Here is a 26,009-nt window from a genome sequence, read left to right on the forward strand (position 1 = left end):
CAAGCTGCGTCATCCAGAGGCATTGCCGCCGATTTGCCTATTGATGTTGCCGCTTGTCGGCAGAATTTCGGCAGCGATGCCTATTGACGTTGCCAGTTGGCAGAATTTCGGCGGCAATGCCTATTGACGTTTCCACTTGTCAGCAGAATTTCAGCGGCAATGTCTATTGACTTTGCCGTTTGTAGGCAGAATTTCGGCGGCGATGCCTATTGACGTTGCCGCTTGTCAGCAGAATTTCGGCAGATGCTCGTCTGCTGCCACAGTCCTCCATGTCTCGTCAGCTGGCGCCTGCCAAATGAAAAAAGTTGGGGACCACTGGACTAGATGTAAGGTCAGAAGGCACCAGCATGCTCACCTAGTCTGACCTCCTGCACATTGCTGGCCACAGAACCTCACACCCCCCGCCTATAACAGACCCCTAGCCTCTGGCTGAGTTACTGATGTCCTCAACTCATGATTTAAAGACTTACTCATACGCTCGGAGTTAAGCACATGCTCTGAGGGTTTGCAACAGCCGATTAACTCACTTGCAAAATACTAACACTTTTCATCCAAGGATCTCAAAGCCACTTGTCACCTATGTTTCACAGATGAGGAAACTGAGGCACAGAAAGGTCAAGTGACTTGCACAAAGTCGCATAGCAAGCCAGCGGCCGGGCTGAGGAGAGAATCCAGGTAAGAGCTGGGAAAATGCTCCATCTGCCAACCATTTTGTTTGAAAATTCTGCAGAGGAGCTGGGGAGTGGGAATGATTTGTTTAGAAAATATTGCAAGACTCATCAGATAAGTTGTTTAGGCCACTCTAAGTACAGGTGAGCTGACACTCCAACCACTACATAACGTTCCCCTCCCAGAGCTGGGAATTAGAATCCAGGAGTCCTGAGCCACAGCTCCCCTGCTCTAACCACTAGGTGATGTCACCTTTTGAAGAAAGGCGCATGCACCACTTATCAGCCCACAACATTGCTCGACACCCAGTGAAGTTTTAACCCCTCAGATAAAGGAGAAAATGCTGAGCAAAAATTATTAGCGACAGGCTCCAAACAGACAGGCACAGGATGTGAATCCGCCCAAAAAGCGGGGAAAGTTCTGATCCATATGGGAACTTTGTCTCATAGGCCCATCTTATTGCATCAGTAGCTTCCCCAGCCTGGAGAGAAGCTGGACTGGTATGCTTTGAGCACCGGACTAGAACCTGGATCTCTCTCATTCACCCTAAGGCAAGCCACTTAAGCCAAGATTTTCAAGAGTGGCTACTGATTTCGGCTGCCCTACCTGAGCCACCTCAGGCACAAATTTCAGGGATTTTGGGCACCCAACATCTCCCATCGACATCACCCAGCTTTGTGGGTGCTCGACCGTCTCAGGAGTGGCTAGCCGTTTTCTGTGCCCATCCGGACACCCCTTGAAGGAGTTGGATTTTCAGAGTGCGGGTCCTCAGCGCTTTCTAAAAATCATGCCCTTTCCCAGGGGATGCACAATCACTCAAAGCACCCCAAAAATCAGTACCCACTTGTGAAAACATTGGCCTCAACCTCCCTGCCTCAGTTTCCCTGCCTGTGGTAGAGGGTTAAGAATACCAGCCTCCCAGGGGCATCATGGGAATTAGTGAGTCAGTGTCTGTCTAGGACTTTGATGATGTAAAGTGTTAAATCAGGGGTCCTCAAACTTTTTTGGCTGGGACCCCTTTGAAAATATTTCAGGCTGTGATGACCCCCCCCACAAAAAAAGTGACCACCCTCCATACCATTCCACCCTTACTTCTGCGCTGCTGCTGAGGAGCTCGGGCAGGCAGAGAGGCTGACAGCTCACAACTCCCTTCTCCCCGTAATAACCTCACAACCCCGATTTGAGAATCCCTGTGTTATATATTATAAAGGAGAGCAAGAAATACAGCAGCGCGCAGGACTTTAACAGCCAAAGCAAATGTCCCAAGACACCATCCCATAGAATCATAGAATATCAGGGTTGGAAGGGCCCTCAGGAGGTATCTAGTCCAACCCCCTGCTCAAAGCAGGACCAATCCCCAACTAAATCATCCCAGCCAGAGCTTTGTCAAGCTGGGCCTTAAAAACCTCTAAGGAAGGAGATTCCACCACCTCCCTAGGTAACCCATTCCAGTGCTTCACCACCCTCCTAGTGAAATAGTGTTTCCTAATCCCAGCCTAAACCTCCCCCACTGCAGCTTGAGACCATTGCTCCTTATTCTGTCATCTGCCACCACTGAGAACAGCTGAGCTCCATCCTCTTTGGAACCCCCCTTCAGGTAGTTGAAGGCTGCTATCAAATCCCCCCTCACTCTTCTCTTCTGCAGACTAAATAAGCCCAGTTCTCTCAGCTTCTCCTCATAAGTCATCTCTGCTGCTTACATCTAGTTCAAACCGCTAAGCACGACTTCCAGTTCAGAAACGTCTGAATTTCAAAGCATCCCCTTGTCTGCAGAGAAAAACAACAGCTGTCCGATGAGCAATCAAACCCGCCCACGAAAGGGAGAGTGCTACCAGAACCAGCAAGAGGAACACACACCCTGCACGGCCACAGACGCTTGAAAGTGGCCTGCTGGCAGGGGGATGATGTGAAAGAGCTGCTAGATGGGGCCAAAACCGGGCCAGTTCTGGTCCATGAGCCGAGGAGTCAACAGCACTGAAGCCAAGTTATCTCCATTGGATACATGCACAGGTGATTACAGGATGATTTAGTTGGGGTTGGTCCTGCTTTGAGCAGGAGGTTGGACTAGATACCTCCTGAGGTCCCTTCCAACCCTGATATTCTATGATTCTATTCTATGATCCATGGGTGACTTCAATCGGCGGGAGTGTGGGAGTCGAGAGCCCAGTGCTGTTGTCCTCCGAGTGAGTCAGATCGATTTTGCTGTCTAAACTTGTTCATCACCTAGCAGCTGGCACAGGTGGGGGGTTTCTCTCCAGCCACCTTCGGGTTTCCCATTGCCGCCCATCACCGTGGTATCTGATCGCCCAACCTTTCATTTCCACAATCCGCTCCATCTCCCTCCCCACCTTTTCCCAAAAGAGACAGTGGATTAATGCTTAGAAGAGAGGCCCAATCTATGGGTCACAGCAGAGGACTTCCAGGTAGGACGTGGCCTTCTGCTCCCATCCCCCATTCTGCCACTGACCCACGCTGTGACTTCGTCCAGATCAGTTTCCTCTCTACCTCTCCCTGAAAGAGAAGGAATAATACAAACCTGACCCACATGGGGCTTGCAAGGACTGAACTCACAAGAGGAGACTTTTTAGGACCAGATCCCAAGGGAACAGCTCCTGGGAACATGGCACCATCTAACCACAGCCCCTAGCTCTGTTTGAGTTCAGAATCGAATCTCCAGCCCAGCCCAAATCTGGATCTGGATCGTAAACCAGCTTTAAACCAACAGAAGTGTGTCCACATTGGGCAGGGGCGGGGTCACAGATCTTCTCCTGATGCTGGCCAAGATGGCTCCAGGAGGAGGAAGCTGGACTGGAGGATCTATTTCTGTTCCCTTGTTCAATCTGGGCAGAGTCCCTCTGGGCAGTGGCCAGTGACTCCTGAGACATCTTTGAGGAGCGGTGGGCACTGTCCAGGGGTCTCTGCTCAGTGTCTCCTTCTGGGTCCCTGATTTTAAACCTTTGAGTTCACTCCTATTCCAGTTATTCTCCTCATCCCACGCACTCACATGGAGCCTGGCCTTAGCGGTTCCTCCTCCTTAGCTGAGGGGCCTTTAATTCCGGGTGGACTCCCGAGCATAGACAAGGGGAAGCCGGGGTGGGTGGTGAGGGAGTGAATCAGTGCAAACCTTGGCATCTCCTTCTCTACGCAAGGCATCAGCCCTCACTGCTGAATTAGGGCCCTCACCGGGTCCAGCGAAGGCCTAGATTATTCTGGGCATGGGGTGTGGATGCAACACGTACGGTTGTCTCAGTCTCAATAGGCCAGCCGGAACCATGAGAGCCTGCCAGCAGCGATAAGCGAAGCAGCGGGCAGGCCCAGCTGAGAGCAGACAGGGGAAACTGAGGCCTGGGGCCATACAAACGATTTGCCCAAGGTCACCCCGCAGCAGAACCGGCAACAGAGCCCAGCCCTCCTATGGCCCAGCCAGCCCACAGCCCGCTGTGGCGGAGGAAGGTGGGGCTCTCTGCGTGGACAGGTTTTAACAGGCTCGGGTACAGGGGAGAAGACTCTGTGTGCGTGGAGGGGGGGAAGCGTGTCCAGCGGCAGCACTCTTGGATCCGCCGGTGTCAGCTTTTCCTCTCCCTGCGAGGCACAGCTCATCAAGCATTGGCTTGTTCACCAGCTAATGGGGAACGTGAGCTGGATTTCCACCAGCTCAGGGCAGGTTTGTTTTCCCCAGCACAGTGTTGCCATAGTAATCCCACGCGGGAGGAGAGGAATCGCTCGCTCAGACAGCTGCTGTCGCCACCTAGCTGCAGGGCTGATGGGGTGAAGTTGCCACCTGTGGGGTGCAGCAGACCAGGGGCCGGGGGGGCCGGTCACAATCACGCAGGGCTCCAGCCTTGCGAGGCAGAACGATTTACAGGGGGGAGGCACCCATGTAAGGAGGCGCTGGAAGCTTAAAACTTTCCTGCTCCCCCTCCTTTTTTTTATTGCAGCCCAGGATTATAAAATCAAGGGTTACATTTGGCCTTTGGCAAATGAGAGGGACCCTCTGGCATCGGCTGGCGCATGCCACAGGGTGGGCAAGTTGCTCCTGGCCACACCCCATGCTTTACAAGTCCTGAGGTGGACGCTGCCTGCTGCCTGCCTGCTGATCCAGCCCTGGGCTGCCCCCCACCGCTCTGCCACTGCCCCCCTGTCCTGCCCTGCAAATACTCCCTGCTATCCCAGGCCTGAGCTGCCCCGCACCTCTGTCAGTGCCCCTCCTTGCCAACTGCAGCATCCCCCTGCAATACGAGGGCCGCGGTGAAACGTTCACCACCTTTATCGTAACAAACATCAACTTTTCGAAAACGCAGCCTCTGTTTTAAAAGGGAAGCACTCCAGAGCCAGTAGCCACTTAAAAAAAATAATCAAGGCCACTTTCAACCACGCTCCGGGCCCAGCCCACAGCCACAATGGTGGGTCTTCACCGAGGGTCGGAAACCAAGTCCGTTTTTAGCCCAAAGAGGTGCTGGAATTTACGCTGCTGCAGATGGCCTCTGTACTCCACTGGTCAGCACGTGTCCTGGTCCCACTCTGCACCCGACCCACAGCGGCTGCAAACGTGTCCTCGCCCCGCAGCTGCACGGCTCGGTTCTTCAGCTCAAGGTAGAGCAGCTCCTGCTTTTGGCTCTGCACATCCCCAGTGAAGAGTTGCATCAAGTTGTGTCGAAAAGAAAAGCTTTGCAATGGAGCCCAGGGGTACGTCCTGCTCACAGGCCTCGTCCTACCTAAGGCTGCCACCACGGCCACTCCCAGCCAGAGGCGTGAAGCTGTCACCCGCTGCATGGAGCCCTGTTCGGTGCGATGTCTCCACTGTAATAGGGGGTGTGGCTGCAGCCCGGCTCAACATATCCCAGCTAGCTCTGATCTGGCTCGCATGCGTCTACGTGATTTGCAATCACACCTCCGCTTGGAGCGTGGACACGGGACAGCCCAGGGACACTGGGGTTGGTTAAAGAAATCCCTGCACATGCTACAGCTGCTGCAGCCTGGGAAAATGGTGGCCAGTAGAACCGTGCCTGCCATTTTCCAGTTAGCCTTACTCTGATGAGTGGAAGTGAGAGGAAGGATGGTCTAGTGGTTAGACACAAGCCTGGGACCAGGGTTCAGTTTCCTGCTTCTGCCACAGACTTCCTGTGGCCAAGTCACTTAACCTCTCTGTTTCCCCCCGTACAAGGGGACCATAGCCCGGCCCTACAGGGGTGGTGTGAGGATGGTGAGGTGCCCTGGACCGCTCCAGTAGCTAAGAGCCAGGGTTCAGGAGGGATCTGGACTAGTGAGGGAGTGGGGACTGAAGCATGCAAACCAGGGCCAGGTTACTGCTAGAGAAACCAAGCCCCAGCGTGTAACCCTGGCGTCTCAGCCAGTTTCCTACCACGCCACCGGCTGCCTGGCTACTCAAGCGCTATTGTAATGGGGGCAGGGGGGAAACTGAGGCAGAGAGAGGCGCATGCTACAGGCCCACAGTCACCCATCAGGCTGGCAGCAGAGCCAGGAATAGAAGCCAGTTCTCCCGAGTCCCAGTCCGTTGCCCCAGCCACTAAACCACACTGCCTCAGCCTATAGCAGTGTGCGGAGTGGGGGTGGGAATGGCCAAGCTGGATCAGACCCGAGCTCCATCTTATCCAGTCTCCTGTGCAGGACGGCGGCAGCACCAAATGCTTCAGGGGAAGGTGTAAGAGTCCTGCGGTAGCAGATGCAGATTAATCTGCCCCCACACCGCCCATGTAGTTCTCTCCTTAACCCCTAATACTCAGAAATTGACTCTTGCTGAAGCACGCGGGTAGAAGGAGTTTAGCTAAACCAGTGCAAAGCGACATGTAGAGAACAGAGCGCAGGGGGGTGCTCACAGCCCCTGCCTCGCCCCCCCACTCTGGCAGCAGGTGTGTCCCCACCCCCCGGATATTCTCTAGCCCAGTGGCACACCACCACCTCGGATTGGGGGTGGGAAGGAACCAGCTGCAGTCGGGCTCTGACCCCTGCCTCTACCATAGCTGTGTGTGCGCGGTGCCTTACGGGCTGCCGAGAGCAACGCTGGATTATTGCAATGGTTTTGTGGTTTTGAATGTTTCTCTGCTCTGACACGCGAAGGCGTCTGAGAGTAAAACAAATGCAAGAGGCGCCGACGCACTGGGGGGGGGGGAGATGACTCATGGCACCCCCACTGTGATCCAGAAACAGTGGGTGACAGGAAATTAGGGTGTCTCTCTGCACTGGCCTATAGCGGTGGGTGGCAGTACGGCCTAGTGGGTACAGCATGGAGCCTCTGGAGACTGGAGTTCTATTCCTAGGTGACTTTGCACACATCCCTTCCCCGCTCTGTGCCTCAGTTTTCCCCGTTGTAAAATGAGGCGAACAACCCTTTGAGATCTGCCAGTGAAGAGCGCTGGATACGAGTGAGGGGGTTATTATTTTGGTTTCTGAGCTGCTTTCATCCAATTAAGCCCGTTCCCAGATAACGTGAACTAAGCCGGAACCCACCTTGTTTAAACCAAGACTCAACAGCACCCACGCAGCCTTCGGCCCCAGTTTCACTGAATCTGTTTTAAATCACACCCTCGTAGCTCTGCGTGTAGACAAGGCCCGGGAGCGGCAGGTCTATCCGAAGCTGCTGGAGCCTGGAGGTGCTTAAAAGCAGCAGCTGATGTGGCTCCAGGAGAGCCCTTTGCCACTGACTGCAGCGGAGGCAGGAGTCGGTGTTATACTGTGGGCTAGCCTGATATTAAGCCCTGTGTGAATCGGGGGCACAGATACAGGCCTCACCGCAGCTGTTCTGACTGTCCCCAAAGCGCAGAACTGCAGCTCAGGGCACAGGGTCGCTCTAGCAACCAGAACCCAGAGCTAGGAGCCAAGAACCCCTGGGGTTTCATCTTTGCTGTGGCTGCTGGGGGTCGCATAATCAAAGTCCCTTTTCCTTGGTATCTCCCCCCTGCCCCGAGCAGAGGTGAGACTGTTAAAAAAGCCAAGTGCTACATGCTGGCACTATCCCCGGTGCCACATCTGAACAGGTCAGAGGCCACAGACGTGTTTGCTGGCCCCATCACACCACTGGGCAGGATTAGCAGCCTCAGGGTTGATGCCGGGGTGGGGGTTAGAAGTAGGCCAATCAACCCTGCATAGGTAACATTAGGTGCTCACAGACCATGGCGAGAAAGAATCTAGACATGCCTGCAGCTGTGACACCCTTGCCTGGGTTCATGGGTGATAATGTCCTGCCCTCCTATGTTCACTCAGTGCAACTGCTATGCTGGCTAAAGCTCACCTGGTTGCCCTCTAGCATTTGGGCCACTTAAGGGATAATAGCCTACGACTGCTACTACCTAAGGGAGATACTCCTTTGGCTCAAATAATACCAGCCTGTTCATAGGGTGCTGAAGACCAGGGTTCAAAGTCACATGGTGGGGTTTCCACTCAAGTGTGTGTGTAACACAGCAACCTGCTGAGGACAGAACTTCTCTGGCATCTGCCTGAAGTGCAATTTGGTTCCCACTAAGTGCCACTGAATTTTGCTCTGCGACTCTCAACCCTTCTGGGCGAGACATTTTGAGGACTAAACAGGGGTAATCACTGCGGCACTGGAAAGGAAGCAGAGTCCAGGAGAGACGCTTTCCTACAAAGCAGACAGGGGAAGAGGGTTAAAATAGCCCCGATTTAGCTCTTCATATAATGAAGTTGTTATTTTTCATGCCACAAAAATCCAGATCAAGGTTTTGAATGTCCCAGCTGGCTAGCGGCTTGGCATCAGCCCCCTATCAGCCTCCCCAACTTTGAGATCTTCGCTATGCTCCTGGAGAACTACACGCGCCATCTGTCAGGGCGTCAGTTCACAGACCAGCATGCGTCCCCTTGTTCTTGAGCAGCGCATAAAATGGCCAAAGCCCAGCTGCAAAAGATTCATCCCCATCACTGGAGATGGTGCAGACAGCTACAGCTAATCACCAGCCGTCAAAATATATCTGCTGCATGAGATCACGGCTCCTCTGAAGTGCTGGTCTGTGAACCCTGATTGATTGCATGTTCCTTGGTTTTCGAGCAGGTGGAGTACAAGGCACGGCTGGTGTGTTCAATGACACTGTTATTCTGCACCAGACGACGGGGGATGAAACAGTGGAGCATTCGCACACGAGTGGCTTTTAAAGCACGGCAAACGGCTAAGGCAGGGGTGGGCAAACTTTTTGGCCTGAGGACAACATAGGGTTTCCGAAATTGTATGGAGGGACGGTTAGAGGAGGCTGTGCCTCCCCAAACAGCGAGGTGTGGCCCGGCCCCCGCCCCCTATCCAACCCCCTCTGCTTCTCGCCCCTCCCTCGGGACTCCTGCCCCATCCAACCACCCCTTTTCCCTGTCCCCTGACCACTCCCAGAACCCCTGCCCCTGACTGCCCCCCGCCACCCCATCCAACCCCTCCTCTCATTCCTGACTGCCCCTCAGGACCCCTGCCCCATCCAACACCCCTGTTCCCCGCCCTCTGACCACCCCAACCCCTATCCACACCCCTGCCCCCGACCTTCACCCTGAACTCCCCTGCCCTCTATCCAGCCCCAACCCTGCTCCCTGCCCCCTTACCACGCTGCCTGGAGCACCGGTGGCTGGCAGCGCTACAACCGCGCTGCCCAGAGCACCAGGACAGGCAGCCGTGCCGCCCAGCTGGAGCCAGCCACACCACAGAGCACCGGGTCTGCAGCTGTGCTACTCTGCAAGAGGTCACAGCCCCACCGCCCAGAACATTGCACCGGCCAGTGAGCTGAGGCTGCAGGGGAGGGGCCGGGGGCTAGCCTCCTGGCCAGGAGCTATGGGACCAGGCAGGACAGTCCCATGGGCCGGATGTGGCCTGTGGGCCGTAGTCTGCCCACCTCTTGGCTAAAGGAAAGAGATTGCCCAGGGCCCTGCACAATGCAGTTTGCACCGGCTAGGTGGGACCGGGGCTGCCTGAATTCCAGTTCATTTCAACTGGGTGCAAAAGCGGCTCCAACCAAGAGTTTGCTCCTGAGAATTTACACCAGTGAAGGGTCTGGCCCCGAGAGAGCACCCTTCCTATTGGTCACAGCCTGCCGTTGGCCTCCGCCCGCCTTAGCAATGCACATACCATCTATCCCTGCCCAGCTCACCTCCGCTGCTGAGCAAAGACGCCAGCAGCAGCCTTTGTGCTTCCATCCAGACCGCACTTGACGTATGCAGCGTAGGGAGGACTTGGACTTGCTCAGTCAGCTTCTCCTCCTCGCGGACTTTACATCCCATAGGGCAGTCCTCCCAGACGGCTTAAAGCCAGGCCAGGGCCCTAGCTCCGTGCCACACCAGGCACGAATTTCAGGCTCAGGAAAGGTGCCCTTTGTCCGTTTCTTATTACCCACAGAGCAAGGACAGCGACGGAATTCGTCCCACCCACGTGCCTCAACCTTGCCCAGGAGAGACCAGCCCAAGGCAACAGGAGAGGCGTCGAGCCTCCAGGATCCACGCAGGGCTTGACCTCATTCCCAAACTATGGCCATGATTTGAACCAATCCTGCCCACTGGTATATGGGTGGAGACCAACAAAACCATCTCACACAAGCCCCCCAGGGGAATAGATTTCAGCCTTGGGTTAGCCCCAGCAAGTTAGGAGGTGAACGGATTGGAGTCATCTAGCCCTGCATGGGAAGTAGCACTGCTGAGCTCCAGGTTAGGTGGTTAGATCATCAGCCGATGCCAAATTAAATCATCACCCAGTCAAATCACTGCAACAGCTCCGGGCAAAGCAAACACGGAACCCGCGAGCAGGAAGGAGGCTGCATTCGGCAACGCAACTAATGAGAGAGACACCAACGCCTCCTCGCTCCGGATAAATCCCCCGCCACGCGTGCCCGCCCTCGGCCCTGGCTCCGATGTGTTTGCACAGCAATACAAGAAGGTGCGAGCCACTCAGTATCGTTCCATATCTCCAGGAAACTAGGACACACGCTAATAGGCTCTTAAATATTCCTGCCCTGTCAGCAGAGGGAAAAATAATGCAGAAAGCCCCCATTTTAAATAATACAAGGGATCTGCTGCAAAGCCAGTGCTCTAGTCTGCAGCCCCCTGCAGGCAGTGTGACCCCTGACCTCCTATTCCAGAGGGAACCCCCTTTATATTCAGGCTAACCCCAAATGTAACACCTACTCCTGCCTCCGCTGCAGGTCAAATGGGGTAGAATCATAAAATATCAGGGTTGGAAGGGACCTCAGGAGGTCATTTAGTCCAACCCCCTGCTCAAAGCAGGACCAATCCCCAGCTAAATCATCCCAGCCAGGGCTTTGTCAAGCCTGACCTTAAAAACCTCTAAGGAAGGAGATTCCACCACCTCCCTAGGGAACCCATTCCAGTGCTTCACTAGCCTCCTAGTGAAATAGTGTTTCCTAATATCCAACCTAAACCTCCCCCACTGCAACTTGAGCCCATTACTCCTTGATAATCAAGATAGCCCATTACAGAAATGATGGTTCCATATCTCCAAGAAACTAGGCGACACACTAACAGGCTCAGCCATTACACACATTGAATGTATTTCCCCATGTTAAGTATTCTCACACCTCTTGTCAAACTGTCTGTAATGGGCTATCTTGATTATCACTACAAAAGTTTTTTCTCTTAATTAATTAGCCTCTTAGAGTTTGTTGGGCAACTCCCACCTTTTCATGTTCTCTGTATTTACATATATCTCCTCACTATATGTTCCATTCTATGCATCCGATGAAGTGGGCTGTAGCCCATGAATGTTGTGTATTTGGTTGTCATGGGTTTTGTTACTATGGCAACTGAGTTAGACTATTAAGGGATAGCTCAGCCGGTTTCAACCGGCTGAGTGAGCTCTCTGTTTCTGTAAATAAAATGGAGGTTTTGGTTAGCTGTCTGTTCTCTGGCCTCAAGTGATTGCTTCCTACACCGGCTGCCCCTAGGACACAACACGGGTGACGAGGGTGGGATCCTGGTGCTGCTCCAGTAACAGAAGGAAGTAGAAGTCAAGGTAAAGACCAAACAAAGAAAAAAAGCTGCTTGTTTGCACTAACTGTGAAAGTGAAACTAAAAATCATGGCTACTCTGACCAGGCCCCTGGAGCCTTTTGATGAGAATACAGAGCAGTGGCATGTGTATACTGAGCGTTTTGAGCTTTTTGGTATTGCAAATGACATTACAGAAGCGAAGAAGGTGCCAATATTCTTAACTGTTGTAGGGGCTAAAACCTACTCTCTGCTACGCAGCTTACTACACCCTGTTAAGCCTGAGACTAAATCTTACAGTGACATTGTGGAAATCCTGGGGTCTCATTTCTCCCCAAAACCACTGGTAATTGTTGAAAGATATAGGTTCCACAAAAGAGACCAAAAGGAAGATGAAACAGTTGTACAATTTGTAGCCATTTTAAAAAAGCTAGCAGAACACTGTGAATTTAAAGAGATGTTAAATGATGCCCTGCGTGACAGGTTAGTGTGTGGCCTCTGCAGTGAAGCTATACGGAAGCGCCTACTGACAGAGGCTCAGCTTACATTACAGAAGGCTGTTGATATTGCTGTCTCCATGGAACTGGCTACAAGGGAGGCACAATACATCGGTGCATCCCCTAGGGTGCAAAAAGTGTCACAAGAACTGACCCACAAAACGGTGCAGAGTCAAGAATGTTACCGCTGTGGTAAGCTGGGTCACCAGGCATCAGAATGCTGGTGTAAGGACCTGGTGTGTCGACACTGTGGCAAAAAGGGACACATTGAGTGTGCCTGTAAACAAAAGAAAAAGAGGCCTGTGGTCTGGCCGACAAAAAGAGGAACCTTGCATACCCTAGAGCAGACCCAGGATGATCAAGGTGACACGCACCTCCTCACAAGAGGAAATGCCACTGCATGTTTTGTCTTTGGCAGCGGGCTCACATGAATACTGGGTAACCCCCTTATTGGAGGGCAAACCTATACGCATGGAACTAGACACCGGTGCAGCTGTCTCGCTGGTTCCTGAGACTGTGTATAAGGAAAAGCTACAGCATCTTCCGCTTAAGGCAACAAAAACTGTTCTGAAGACGTATACAGGTGAAGCTGTGCCCATGTTGGGCACTATTGATGTTAAGGTGGAGCTCAATGGACAGGCGGCTAAATTGCCACTGTTTGTGGTGAGAGGTGACTACCCAGCCTTAATGGGTAGGTCTTGGCTTGGGAAGATTCAGCTGAACTGGGCAGAAGTGCACCGGATGACTAAAGAAGAAACCAGTCTAACCCCTATACTAAGGAAACATGCTGCTGTTTTTGGAGATGATTTGGGAAGTATGAAGGGAATCACTGTGACATTGAACATTAAACCTGGCAGTCCACCAAAATATCTGAAAGCCCGAACTGTGCCATATGCCATCAGGCCAAAAGTTGAAGCAGACCTGGAGCGCCTGGTCACCAATGGAGTCCTAATACCAGTTACCCATAGCTCATGGGCCACTCCTATCGTTCCAATAGTGAAGAAAGATGGCTCTCTCCGGATTTGCGGTGATTTTAAAGTCACTGTCAACCCAGTGTTGTGTGCAGAGCAATACCCGCTTCCCCGCATCGATGACCTCTTCGCAGGCCTGGCTGGGGGACAAAAGTTCAGTAAGATTGATCTGAGTCAAGCATATTTACAGATGCACGTCGATGAAAAGTCCCAAGAGCTGTTGACTATTGTGACTCATAAGGGGCTTTATCGATACTGTCGCCTACCCTTCGGAATCACATCGGCTCCCGCCCTGTTCCAGAGGGCTATGGACCAGATCTTGTGTGGCTTGTCAGGAGTTCAGTGCTATCTGGATGATATCCTGGTCACTGGAAGAAATGAAGAGGATCACTTAAAGAATTTAGAGGCTACCCTACAAAGACCGGAAGAGTATGGCCTACGAGTTCGCAAAGACAAGTGTGAATTCTTCAAGCCCTCTGTTGAATATTTGGGACACATCATCGATTCTGCAGGTCTTCATAAGGCCCCAGCAAAAGTTAAAGCTATTGTGGAGGCTCCCCCACCTCGAAATGTAAGCCAGCTACGCTCATTTCTAGGACTACTGAACTATTATGGAAAGTTCATCTCACAGTTAGCCACACTGCTAAAACCACTTCATGAGCTCCTTGGGCAGAACAAGGCCTGGAAGTGGACTGAAGCCTGTGATGTTGCATTTAACAAAGCTAAGGATGCATTGTTAAATTCTGAAGTTCTAACGCACTTTGATCCATCCTTACCCCTGCAATTGGCCTGCGATGCTTCCCCTTATGGAGTGGGAGCGGTCGTGTCACACATTATGCCTTCGGGAGAAGAAAGACCTATTGCTTTTGCTTCACGCACTCTAAGCAAAGCAGAAACTAACTACGCCCAAATCGAACGTGAGGCATTAGGAATTGTTTTTGGAATTAGGAAGTTTCATCAGTACCTGTTTGGGCAAAAGTTTACTCTTCTTACAGACCATCGACCTCTGACATCAATTTTTGGACCCTACACAGGCATTCCCCCATTAGCTGCTAGTCGTATGCAACGTTGGGCATTGATACTTTCTGCACACACATATGAAATCAAATATCGGAAATCCACTCTGCACGGCAATGCAGATGGCCTCTCAAGGTTGCCTTTACCGGTCAAACATCAAGATAGTGCCCAAAAGGAAATCTTCTACTTTGAACAGGTAGAGAATACACCCATCACTGCTACTCAGATAAAGAAGGCAACCCGCGTTGACCCAGTATTATCCCAAGTTATGGACCTGGTGATGCATGGAAAATCTCAACAAACCTCTCCGGTCTCACCCGACCTTGTTCCCTACATGTCCAGAAGAGAAGGCAAATGAGATACACCACATCACGTCAGCACCATATCATCCGTCCACCAACGGATTAGCTGAAAGATTTGTGCAGACAATGAAAAACGCTTTGAAATCAGCAAAGGGACAACACTCCATTCAAAAGCGTCTGGATACCTTCTTACTTTCCTATAGAAACACACCTCATGCTACGACCCAGGCTTCCCCAGCCTTTCTAATGATGGGACGACAGCTGCGCACTTGCTTTGATCTGCTGAAACCTTCTGAACCCAGACAAACTGTGCAACATCAGCAGCAATATCAAGTAATCAGACGGGCACCCAGAGCAAAAGACCGAACCTTTAGCCCAGGGCAGCCAGTTTTGGCTCGGAATTATACTTCCAGAGCTAAATGGGTCCCGGCCACAGTCATCACTCAAACAGGACCTGTTTCCTATACAGTCCGGACTGCAGAGAATCTTACCTGGCGGCGACATGTAGATCAGCTGTTGCCAGGTCATGCCAGTCTTCAGGACCCATCTGCAGTTGAGGGGTCTGACTTCACCCCTCCTGGTGAGACACTGAATCATGAGTCACCTGTTCCTGACTGTTCTCCTCCATTACTGCCGGCAGCTGAGATACCCATTTGCCCAGCACGAGCTGATACCACCTCCTCACCTATTCGTGCTGCGGACCCTGAGCCCCTAGTACTTTCGGGTGCAACAACACCAGAAGTTCGCCGTAATCCACCTAGAGACAGAAGGCTTCCTCATCGGCTGGATCTTTAGTTAGGGCGAACCCACGGTTATGGGGCAAAATAATCCCCAGGGTTTAGCCGGGAATGGAGGCAGTCTACCCTCCTTCTCTAGTTTAGTGTGTGTTTTATTTAGGGGATGTTCTTATTAGGGGGGGAGGAATATGTTGTGTATTTGGTTGTCATGGGTTTTGTTACTATGGCAACTGAGTTAGACTATTAAGGGATAGCTCAGCCGGTTTCAACCGGCTGAGTGAGCTCTCTGTTTCTGTAAATAAAATGGAGGTTTTGGTTAGCTGTCTGTTCTCTGGCCTCAAGTGATTGCTTCCTACACCGGCTGCCCCTAGGACACAACAATGAACACTTAACCTCAAATAAATTTGTTAGTCTCTAAGGCCTGATCTACACTGGGGGGGGGAAATCGATCTAAGATATGGAACTTCAGCTATGAGAATAGCGTAGCTGAAGTCGACGTATCTTAGATCGATTTAGAATCACTTACTTCATGTCCTTGCAGCGCGGGATCGATGGCCGCGGCTCCCCCGTCGACTTTGCTTCCGCCTCTCGCCGAGCTGGAGTTCAGCAGTCGACAGGAGAGCGATTGGGGATTGATTTATCGCGTCTACACTACACACGATAAATCGATCCCCGATAGATCGATCACTACCCACCAATCCGGTGGGTAGTGTAGACGTACTCTAAGTGCCACAAGTACTCCTGTTCTTTCTGTAACCTGTAGGTCCTTTTCTGCAGAACTGCTGCCTAGCCACTTGGTCCCCACCCTGTAGCAGTGCATGGGATTCTTCTGTCCTAAGTGTAGGACTTTGCACTTGTCCTTGCTGAACCTCATCAGATTTCTTTTAGCCCAATTCTCTAATTTGTCTAGGTCCCTCTGTATCCTATCCCTACCCTCCAGCGTATCTACCACTCCTCCGAGTTTAGTGTCATCTGCAAATTTGCTGAGGGTGCAATCCATCCCATCATCCAGATCATTAATGAAGATACTGAATCGGGCCTCACGCCTAAGAGGGCCCCGCGCCCAAGCCCTGGTACGGCATACCGGCAAGAGCTGGCACACCGCACTGGCGTGGCCCGGCTTCCCAGGGGGCAATTTAAAGGGCCTGGGGCTTCAGCTGAAGCCCCAGACCCTTTAAATTGCCACCAGAGCCCCACTGCTGGAGCCCTGGGGTAGGGCTGCAGGGTTCAGGGGGCTATTTAAAAAGTCCAGGGCTCCCATTGCTTCTACCGCCCCCGTCCTTTAAATAGCCGCTGGAGATCCGCCGCTTCCCCAGGGCTCCCTTGGATATTTAAAGGGCTGGAGCAGTAGAAGCAGGGGAGCCCCGGGCCCTTTAAATAGCCCCCAAGCCCCAGGCGGCTGCTGCTGCTACCCCAGGGGAGGGAGGAGGAGGAGGAGGGGGCACTTACCATACAGGGTGGGCTGTACCCCCTGTACCCGCACCCCCTGCCCGCAGCCAGCCCTGCACCCCCCTGCCCTGCCTGAGGTGTACAATAAAGTTCCTCTTAACCAACTTGATATTTATAATATATGACACAATGTACATAATATATAATTTTGTTATTATTTATATAGTTATGGAAAGTAAATAATACATGGAAGAAATAAAAGGCGCTGGTTTTACTTTTTTTTTTTTTTATAGTCATCCCTGCCAGGGCCCCGCTGAAAATATACGAATTGGGCCCCGCACTTCCTAAAGCCAGCCCTGTCCCAGGGTGCCGCTGTGCTTTTTGAGATGCTGTCCTTGGGCTGAGACTTCAAAGCAAGGGGGTGGCCAGTTGTGGTTATTTAAAGAGCCCCTAAAGAGATGTTATCCTGTGTGTCCCAGCTAAATTCCCGCTGGGGTAGCCACGTTCTGCCTCCCAACTTGCAGGCTGGTGAAATTCCCTTCCCACACTAAGGGCTTGGCTACACTGGAGAGTTGCAGCGCTGGGAGTTTACAGCGCTGGTCGTACAGCTGTGTAGGAACAGCGCTGGTGTGTGGCCACACTGACAGCTACCAGCGCTGCAGTGTGGCCACACTTGCAGCATTTGCAGCACTGTATTGAGAGGTGCATTGTGGGCAGCTATCCCACAGAGCACCTCGTCCCATTTTGCCGCTGTGGGTTGTGGGAAGGGGACGGAAGGGTGCGGGTCATTCCGCTTCCTGTCCCAACGCCCTAGTAAAACGTTGCACTAGGATTACAGTCCTAGTATAGCGCAAGAGACGACAGGTGCGTACAGCCAGGGAAAGCTCAAGGAAACACGGTGAGGCTGGGCAGTAGGATAAGCAGTGGGCTCAGCACAACAGCTGCCCACGGCTGAGATTTTTTTTTGCAGGCCTTGTGTCCCCTCAGACCTGGGGCTAGAAGAACCCAAAGAAGCAGGGAATGACGGGGAGGGCGGGACAGGACTTTGTAACCTTTCCTCTGCAGACACTCGAGTAAACCCTTTGCTGTGGGAACCACGCACCCAGGCCATCTGGTCTCTCCAGTGCTCTTGTGGCAAACCAGCAGCCACTGTTCCCTCGGGGACTAGCAAGACCCTTCCCCCAGCTCTGTTTCAAATCGGGGGCTCAACGCGGCCTTAACAGTGGTGCTGCCACTTGCTCCTCCATAATAATGCCTCGCACTCCTGTAGTGCTTCTCCTCTTGAATTATTTTCACAACTGCAGCGCCTTGGATGCCCGGCTAGGGAGCAGGATCTTGATGCGCTTTGCAAAGGCAGTCAGAATCCTCCTTGTTTTAAAGGTAATAATTGGAGATATACTAATCTCCTAGAACTGGAACGGACCTTGAAAGGTCACCTAGTCCAGCCCCCTGCCTTCACTGGCAGGACCAATTTTTGCCCCAGATTCCTAAGTGGCCTCCTCAAGGATTGAACTCACAACCCTGGGTTTAGCAGGCCAATGCTCAAACCACTGAGCTATCCCTCCCTTTACAGATGGAGGGGGGGAAGGGGGCAGCTTGAGGCACCCAGAGGTGCAGTGACTTGCCCAAGGTCACCCAGTAGGCCAGTGGCAGAGCCAGGAATTAAACCCAGGTCTCCTGAATCCTATCTGGTCTCTTTCCACTCTGAGGAGTGAGGCGAAGCATTCACCCATGCTCCACCCCCCCGGCACCCTGGCAGCTTCACCAACTCTGCAGCCTTCCATGCTGCCCCCTGTGTTTCCACTATTTTCAGCCTTAAGGGAGGAGGGGTTCACCCCTCTGCTGACACAGGAAAGGCAGTTTGCACCTTCACAATGCAGGGGCTGGCTCACCCAGGGCAGCCCTATGCTGGGCCTCTGCTTCAAAGCTCCCTACGGGGCTTCACAAGAGCGCAGAATAGCCAGGCCATAAGAATACCCCACCCTACCCTGTGCGGGGCTCCTGGGGCAGAGCTGGGCATGCGGGGGGCGCGGTCTCTCAGCTAGGGTCATTCCCCAGGGCTGCCATGACCTGCACTCCCTTCATGGGGGGGCCATATCCTAATGATGCAGCGCGAAAAGCAAACATGCGAGTGCTGGCTGGGTGCTGAGTTGAGTTACCGGAGTTCAGCCCTTTTAAGGCCACAATTTCTGCCCATGCCCAACCCTGCTCTGCTGGGAGCCAAAGGCTGCTGTGTGTTGTTTCTTTCCTGGGTCTGGCTGATTGCTGGAGCTGGGGTGATCTCCAGCATGATTCATCATTGCAGAGCTGTCTGCGCGCAGCAGGCATTTATCTCCCATAAAGTGTGGCTGAATCTCCGGCCATGGGAGGGCTTGTGTGTGCGGAGACAGGTCTCATTAGTGAGAGACAAGCTGAGAATTTATTTCTTCCTTTTTCTCTGTGGCTTTGGCCAGAGCTGCCTGGGAATGAAAGGCTGGCCCAATCCCAGGGCTTGAATTCAGCCGCTCTCTCATTACGACTCTCAATTGACTCCTGACCCATCCACACACAGTGTTCTCAGTCTGCCTGTGTGTAAATTGTTTACATCTCGACATAGGCACTGGTGAGGCAGAGGGGAGAGGTTAATTGAGCAGAAATATTAATCGCTAGTTTTGAATCTTCTCTGTACCGAGGGCCCCTTCCCACTCCCATCACAGGCAGTGGGAGTTAATCAAGTCCAATTTTGTCTACACAGAAACTTGACCCGTTTAGTTAAACTGGTGTAGCTGCTGGTGGGAGGCTCTTAAACTGGTTTGGGACTGACTTGCTTTGAGCTGGGAAGCCCTGGGGTAGACAACTTGCTAGATTCCTAAATCGCTGATTCAATTTCTGCCCTGGGCCTAGAAGCTGAACAACCATCAGGTGCTCTTAGCTGAGATGAATTTTTGCCAGTTCTCAGCCTTCGTCACATTGGGCAGGTGCAGAGTCAGGCAAGCCCCCACTGCAGCTGGCAGTAACTTCATAGAATATCAGGGTTGGAAGGGACCTCAGGAGGTATCTAGTCCAACCCCCTACTCAAAGCAGGACCAACAGCAACTAAATCATCCCAGCCAGGGCTTTGTCAAGCCTGATCTTAAAAACCTCTAAGGAAGGAGATTCCACCACCTCCCTAGGTAACCCATTCCAGTGCTTCACCACCCTCCTAGTGAAATAGTGTTTCCTGATATCCATCCTAGACCTCCCCCACTGCAACTTGAGACCATTGCTCCTTGTTCTGTCATCTGCCATGACTGAGAACTTGCTCCAGTCTCAGCAAGGAGACCAAGGATGAATGGGGCCTGGAGACCGAGCGGCTTTCTCTCCGTTAGTGGCATGGTCTCTTGTTCAGCACTGGAAGGGAAGATGCACCAGAAGCTTGCCCTGCTGCTGTGGGAGCCAAGGCTTCAGAACTGCCACTTAGTGGGAGGCTGGGTATAGCACTGGCACTCCGGAGATGTGAGTTCTAGCCCTGGCACTGCCTTGGACACATCTCTGGGCTTCTGCTTCTTTCACTTTTGTCTATTTCAATTGTAAATATATTCCTGGCAGGCACTGGCTCTGACTGTGTAGCTAGGGTGGCCAGATAGGAAGTGTAAAAGATGGGGACAGGGGGTGGGGGATAATAGGTGCCTATATCAGAAAAAGCCCCCAAAATCGGGACTGTCCCTATAACATCAGGACATCTGGTCACCCCATGTGCAGCACCCAACACAACGGGGCCAGGTCTCAGCTGGGATGGCTAGCTGCCACCGATGCAATCACCTGGCACTTTCCCCACCATAAAATTCACACTGCGGTGTTTAAAATCTCCAGCACTGAAATTACACTGGGGTTTTTTTTGTTTCATGCATGGATCTACTACCATGATGAGGAGTATGGCTATAAACACCTTGACCTTGCCACGGTGCGGTAGAAAGAGACTTCTCAAGACACAGCTGCGGCCTTCGAGTGCTTGTGGCTGATTTTAAAGGGATGGGAATGGTATCCAGTCCCCTGACAAGGCCTTTTATTTGCTTTGGTTCTGGCTGCAGCAACGTCGCTGTCCTGTTCTGCGGCCGGGGAAGCGTCGCCAGCTGCGAGCGTCTGACTCAGCAAAAAGCAGGTATGGTATTGGGGGTTTGACAATGTCAAATTAAATTTCCTTAGGCAAATACAGTATGCAGCAAAATCAAGTGAAGTGCAGGGAGAAATTGAATTAGCTAATTCGGTTAAGGCTGGGTGCCGGGTGTAAGATAGAAGATGGACAGCGAGGTGGCAGGGACAGGGTGCATGGTCCATAAGGCTCTGTTTCCTCCTATCAATCCTTTGAAGTCCATTTTGCGCTGTCATTTCACACCAGCTGTGCGAAGGGCCAGGCTGCTGGATCCTGTCTGACCTCACACGTGCAACTGTACTGGCTGGGAGGTGGAACCTTCTGCCACTCGCTCGCGGGTTTACGACTCTCTGAGGGTCCAGGTTCGCTGCTGCTTGTTCGGCTTGTGTGAAGTGAGTCTGTGGGTTCTCAGCCTGGAGGAGGAAGTCTCGCCATCCACTCCCCCATTTAATAGCTTAAGAGGCTAGGAGGGACCGTTCAGTTCTGCAGGGTTCCCAGTAACTCGGGCCTGAACGTGACTCGAGTCAGGCCACAAGCTGCACCTCAGTTGTCCTACGGGATGAAAGCCTGGGCATTTCACCCTGATGAGAACCTCTCCAAAGTGAAGGCAGGCTCGTTGGTGGGTGAAGAAAGCAGGGGAACTCCTGATCTTGGGAGGGAGACCAGCATCCTTGCTGCCCACCTTCAAGAGTTTCACGGCTACCGGCACCACCGCCAGGGGCCTAACCAAAAGGCCACATCCAGTGTTCATAAAGCAGGACTGGATAGTACATGCCACTCGTTTGGCTCCAGCTTGGAAGACCCTCTAGGAGGCTCCTTGGGTGGGTTTATTAGGAACTGGATTAAGACCCACCAGGAATAGCCAACAGGAAAGCCGTGGGGGTGGCAGTAGCTGCACTGGTACCAATTAGACACCTCTCCTGCGCTCGTTGGCCCGTTCTGGGGTGGTGACAGCCTCTAGCCCCATATTGAAAAGAACGTTGCTCTCAGCTGCTGGAGGAAAACCCAAGGAAGCTGAACAGCAGCTGCGGCTCTGCTGCCTGTGCCCTGGGTGTGAACCCCAGGCTCAAAGGGAGGAAACTTGCAAATGGGGTAGGCAGCAGTATGGCGGGAAAGGGTCCGGGCCGATAGTGTGTCACAAATGGAATGAATCAGAAATGTGATGCGGTTGCTCAAAAGGCTAATTTCAGTCTGGGGTGTGTTAACGGGACTCTCGTATATGAGACGGGGGAGGTAATCGTCCCTCTGTGCTCGGTACTGGTGAGGCCTCACTTGGAGTATTGTGTCTAATTCTGGGTGCCACGTTTTAGGAAAGACGTGGACAACTTGGAGAGAGCAACAAAATGATCCAAGGTTTAGAAAACCTGACCTGTGAGGGAAAAGGTGAACAGCGGACCTGTGCAGGCTTGAGGAAAGCAGACTGACGGGGAACCTAGGAAGTCTTCAAATCTGTTAAGGGCAGTTATAAAGAGGACAGGGGTCAGTTCTCCAGGTGCACTGAAGGTAGGACAAGAAGCAATGGGCTTCATCTGCAGCAAGGGAGATGTAGGTTAGAGAGCAGGAGAAACTTCTGACCTCTAAGGATAGTTGAGCACTGGAATAGCTCCCAAGGGCAGAAGCTCCCTAGAAGTGGGTACCCACCGGTGCCCAAGCCATAACCCCTTCCCCCCTGTTCAAGCGCCCCTGTCCAAGAGAGGTTGGAGAATCCCAGCACTGGAGGTTTTAAGAACAGGCTGGACAAACACCTGTCCAGGCTGGTGCAGATTTACTTGGTCCTGTCTCAATGCAGGGAAATGGATGGAGATGAGCTCTCAGGGTCCAGCCCTACGTTCCTAGGCTTCTGGGCACTCCCAGCCCCACCCGCACTCACTTCCAAAAGCTCTCCCGCTTCGAAACCCCTTTGATCAGGGCTCTGAAAGGGCACTTAGCGGTGGGAGTGCTCTTGTTCCCTGCTGCAGGAGGGGTCGGGCTTTCAGCTTCTGGCTCTGCCATTTTCTTCAGAGCAGCTACATGTGTAGGAGTCGGCCCTTGGCCCCCGGCACTTCTGTTCTGCTTTCTCCGCTTTACTTTTATCTGTCGCTCTTGGTCTCATTTTGATCTTTCCCCACCCGCTCTCCTGTCTCCCCTTGTCTGACCTGTTCTCTCTGGGCCAGATCCGAGCAGCCTCTTCTCCCCCTGGCCACTTGGTGGGCTTGGCCACTTGAATGGGAGTTTGCTGCTCGGGATCGGGCCCCCACTATCGTCTGTGCTCCCTGTTTGTCTTGTCCCAACCTCTTTGCTCTTGTGAGCCTAGCATTGATTTTAAATAGATCAAACTGACAGCCCTGGCTCCGGCAGCTCTGTTCCATCTGCCACCTGGCCAAGCCTGCCTTCATCTGCCGTAACAGCATCTCCTGCTGCACTTGGACAAAGATCCCAGCCAAGCCATGCACTCTGGCTCTGTTAGCCATGGTGGGGGGAAGGGGATGCTTGCGTACAGCTCCCTCTCCCCCAAAATTCAGTGTCCTGGGCCTTGTTGGATCATGGATAACAACACGTGAGTGCCAACGTGCTGCCCCTCTATGGCACCTCCTAGACCCAGCCGCGCCCATCCCCCTCTCCTGCTGCAATGCAATGGTCCTCTGGCGTGATTCAGCGTTAGTGGGCTGCAGCTGCCAACCGCCAGCCAGCCCGCCTCAGCCACGCTGCAGGGGCTAGCTCCTCTCCCAGAGCCCGGCATGCACTTGTGCCTGTCTGAGGTACCTGAGCTCCTCAGTCTCTAGGGTATTTATCCTCACACGCCCCTACGGGCAGGGCAGGGCTGTTTTCCCTCTCTGTCCAATGGGGATATGAGGCAAGCAGAAGCTAAGTGACTTGCCCAGGGTCATGTGGGAAGTCTGTGGCAGAGCAGGAATTGCTCCTTGGGCTTTCTTCCGCACCCAGGCTAATGCCCTGACTACCACTTCTAACAGCTGCTAATGCAGACTCTCAGGGAGAAGCTATGTAGCCTAGGGGATAGGAAACATGAAGACTTGGGTTTTAATCCCAGCTCTGCTGTTGTGTGATAGTCACAGCACCTTTTGGTGCCTCTTTCTCCCCCAGGCTTCATTCTTTGTCTTGTCTGTTTAGGACGTCAGCTGTTGGGGCAGGGACCGTCTCGCTCTGTGGTTGTACAGCACCCAGCACCCCGGGGGCTTGATCTCCCATGAAGCTGTTAGGCCCTGCCACAAATAAATAACGAGGCTCATGGAAACCAGTGGGACAATCCATGTGCTCAAAAACTCTGCTGAATCGGGGCCACCCCCTGCACAATCAGACACCCTGGCAAATGCACACTTGAGTTGCGCGTGCGCGCACACACACACACACCCCACTGCTAGTCACACACCCCCACCGCCCTATGTTTCTATGATATGCAATCCAGCAGCCACACCAAGCAACTCATGCTCACAGGTACACAACACAGCGCCCCCACCCTACTTACAAAGACAAAAGGAATACAATATGTCCTTTGTCTTTCTCTAGCCTTTCCTGAGCTCTCTTTCCTTCCTGCTCTCTCGTGTAGCTCTGTCTTTCTCACCTCTTTAAACCCCCCCCCCACCACCACCACCATCCACATTTCACTTGGACACCCTGTCAGCATAAAGCTGTGAGCCCAGAAGTCAAACCCCAGGGGAACATAAGGGGAAGTCTCTGAAACTGAATTAAAACAGCAGAACTAATAATGAATTTGGGATTTCAGACAGTGCCTCTTCATCCAGTTAGAGCCTGAGGTTTGGACGAAAGGATTGTGCAAACTGTATAGGCACACTGTACTGCAGCGGGGTTACAGTTCCCATCCCTGCAATGCACCTACTTCTGCAGTGGAATGTGGTGGCTGAACAACTTAGGGCTTGGCTACACTTGAGAGTTGCAGCGCTGGTGGAGGCTTTCCAGCGCTGCAACTTAGTAACTGTCCACACCTGCAAGGCACATGCAGCGCTGCAACTCCCTGGCTGCAGCGCTGGCTGTACACCTGGTCTGGTTGGGGTGTAGCGATTGCAGCGCTGGTGATCCAGCGCTGCTCGTCAAGTGTGGACACACACCAGCGCTGTTATTGGCCTCCAGGGTATTAGGAGATATCCCAGAATTCCTGTTCAGCCACTCTGCTCATCAGTTTGCACTCTACTGCCCTGGCCTCAGGTGACCAGCCCTTTAAATGCCCCGGGAATTTTAAAAATCCCCTTCCTGTTTGCTCAGCCAGGTGTGGAGTGAACCTTTCCCGGTGACCATGCCTCCTCACGGCAAACGAGCCCCAGCATGGAGCAATGGCGAGTTGCTGGACCTCATTAGTGTTTGGGGGGAGGAAGCTGTGCAGGCACAGCTGCACTCTAGCCGTATGAATTATGATACCTTTGCCCAGGTATCAAAGGACATGCTGGAAAGGGGCCATGACCGGGACGCACTGCAATGCAGGGTTAAAGTGAAGGAGCTGCGGAGTGCCTACTGCAAAGCCCGCGAGGGAAACCGACGCTCCAGCGCTGCCCCCACGACCTGCCGTTTTTACAGGGAGATGGACACGATACTTGGGGGTGATCCCACTGCCAATCCGACGACCACGATGGACACTTCTGAGCCGGGTGGGGGACAGGAGCAGGAGGAGGAGTGGAGGAAACCGAGAGTGAAGCTACTGGGATGGGGGAAGACACCCCAGCGTCCCTGGAGGCATACAGCCAGGAGCTCTTCTCAAGCCAGGAGGAAGGTAGCCAATTGCAGCAGCCAGCACTTGGTGAAGGACAAGCAGAGGAGCGGGTTACCGGTAAGCGGCTTTTATTTTCAGCATGGAAATGTTTCGGGAGAGGAGGTGGGGTTAGGGCTGCATGCATGCCTGCCTAGATGTGGAATAGCCCATTGATGTAGTCTATCACGTCGCGGTAATCTGCTGCAGTAATCTCCTCAAAAGTTTCAGCCAGAGCGTGGGCAATGCGCCTGCACAAGTTTATAGGGAGAGCCATTGTGGTCCTTGTCCCAGTCAGGCTAACGCGTCCGCGCCACTGTGCTGCGAGGGGTGGGGGGACCATTGCTGCACACAGGCAAGCTGCATAGGGGCCAGGGCGGAATCCTCATTGCTGTAGAAGACCTTCCCGCTCTTCCCTGGTGACCCGCAGCAGCGAGATATCTTCCAGGAGTAACTCCTGTGGAAAATGTTAGGAGACTGTTCAGTGCAGATGCCCCCTGTAGCTGTTTGCTGTCCCCAACGCACAGAAACCCCTGCACAGCCCTGAAGCAATCCGTCCCCCTTACTCACCATTTCATGGCTCCTGTTGGGTTGTGTGTGCTCTCTTTGGTTTGGGAAAAGTATGCTAAATTGAAGACTGTAAACTCCTTCAGTGTGTGGGAATTACTGTCTGGATGAGA

The 26,009-nt window shown here is 52.9% G+C and overlaps 1 protein-coding gene across 3 annotated transcripts in view; it reads right to left on the minus strand.

Annotated features, from left to right (window-relative positions):
* Window positions 1–26,009, minus strand: part of ADRA2B (adrenoceptor alpha 2B) — a 115,249-nt gene that overhangs the window by 22,965 nt on the left and 66,275 nt on the right. Inside the window, exon 3 of one of the 3 annotated variants that reach the window (XR_006576728.1) lies at window positions 25,732–25,786. The exons of the other annotated variants lie outside the window; for them this stretch is intronic. The gene's annotated coding sequence lies outside the window, so the exon portion shown is untranslated. Of the gene's footprint in view, window positions 1–25,731; window positions 25,787–26,009 lie in introns of those variants that run through there. 3 annotated transcript variants of the gene reach the window in all.

The sequence above is a fragment of the Mauremys mutica genome, chromosome 2 (genome assembly GCF_020497125.1).
Source record: "Mauremys mutica isolate MM-2020 ecotype Southern chromosome 2, ASM2049712v1, whole genome shotgun sequence".
NCBI lineage: Eukaryota > Metazoa > Chordata > Testudines > Geoemydidae > Mauremys > Mauremys mutica.